Source organism: Octodon degus, unplaced genomic scaffold (assembly GCF_000260255.1).
Source record: "Octodon degus isolate 3935 unplaced genomic scaffold, OctDeg1.0 scaffold00002, whole genome shotgun sequence".
NCBI lineage: Eukaryota > Metazoa > Chordata > Mammalia > Rodentia > Octodontidae > Octodon > Octodon degus.
The window spans coordinates 11,423,648-11,425,589 of NW_004524578.1; positions in this window are offsets into that span (position 1 = coordinate 11,423,648).

The window sequence follows — 1,942 nt, forward strand, 5'->3', positions numbered from 1 at the left end:
GCATATGCTCTGTATTCTTGTCTGGGGAAGCCATAGATAATTTACATAAGTGTCTTTGATATGAGCAATAGCTCATATCAAGGGTTACATGGTCTTTCAAATCTACCAACAACAAAAGGAGTCAAAGTAGCAGCAGTCTAAAGCGCATCAAGGAAAACAGTTTGAGTTCTCAGAAATAAAAGGATATCACAGTCCAAAGATGGAGGTGCAAGACCACAACTCTAGGGTATAATTGAGCCAATGTGGAATATGGACAGTGAGATGCACTGAGAGAGCTTAAGACAGCTAAGCTATACAGTCTGTGCTTATATACAGATGTACACCTGTACACACAAATACATAGTCACATGCCTATAAAAAATGGGTTAGCAAACAACTGACACTATATATGATGGTGGTCTCAGAAGATCATGTCATGTTGCAGGCATTGCGGGTTGTGTACATACACTCTGGAATCCTGATAGTACAAAGATGAAGTCATATAGCAATGCAGTTCTCAAAACATGTCCCTGATATTAAGAAGCATATGACTATACACATACATAGACATAAATCTATGTGTATGTATATGTTCGCTAATAAAACTCTCCATTGCCTCTTTGCTCACTCAAGACAGCTACCAAAGTTTAAAAATTTACACTGATGCTGATTCCTTTATCTAATAAAAAGAACAATTAAAAATTTTATGATATGTGTCTTTTTGCTGCAGTTTTTCTTCTTATTTAAAAAGTACATTAAATAATAATACAGAATTTCAAAACAACATTAGAGGAGATTAAAAATGGCTACTACAATTAGCATTGTTATCTTCAAAGTAATTGCTTACATTACAAGATGTAAGAATGAAAATTGACCAAACAATGTAAGATAGAAAGCATTTTTAATTAATTAATATAAATTAATAGTATAATTATCTTAGCTACCTTATATATTTATGTATACATATGCTGTTTTCCCTTTCTCTTCTTTCTTTTCTTTTTGTTTCCATCAAGTCACAGTTGTTCTTTCCTGTTTAACCATTTCTTCACCTTTCACAATATCTTTTGTACATTTTGAACCTTATTAACTTTTCCAGTTTCTTACACTAGACAGACAACACAATCTTTTATACATGCAAGTCTGATTGATTTCTCCTATGAATATGATCTCAAGTTGATCCATTTACTTATAAAAGCCTCAAGTTTACCCTTCTTTATAACTGAGTAGTATTCCATTGTATAAAGATATCACATCTTTTAAAGTTAGGCAGATAGAATGCCAATTAGCCACAGCCAAAGTAAATCTACACCCGTCTGTATAATAATCAAGATCCCATAAATTCAGCACAGGAAAAGAACAATAAAAGCTGTTAGAGAAAAGAAATACATAAAGCATAATGGAAAGCCCATCAGAATGATCGCAGACTTCTCAATTCAAATCATCATGGGGCCAGGGAGATAACTCAGTCAGGAAGTGGTTGTAGTAAAGAATTTCAAGTTCTAAAAGAAAACAATTTCCAACCCAGAGTGATGTACTCTCTGGCAGTTCTCAAAATTAGTGGAGAAATAAGATACTTCCACAAGAAAGAATAAGTGAAGAACTTCATGACCACCAAACCAACACTACAAAGAGTACTGAAAATAGTATAAACTAACTCAATATAGTCCAGTAGTCCATAATACTAATGAGTTATCAGCACAACTAGCAATTGTCAGAAGGTGTTGACTTGAGCCTTTTGCAGCTCAGCATGGTAATATAGCTTTACTTTTAATATCTCATGGTTACACTTTTCTGCTGGCTGGTTAAGATCAAGTTAAAGCAAGACCTATATAACTAAAAATGTAACTTTTGCTATCTAACAAGGTCACTCAAATCCCCTCAGGATTTACCCTGAAACCATGTACAGCATCTTGCAGATCTTTTGTCTAACTGCAGTGGAACACCCATCTCTGACAAAAAGGGG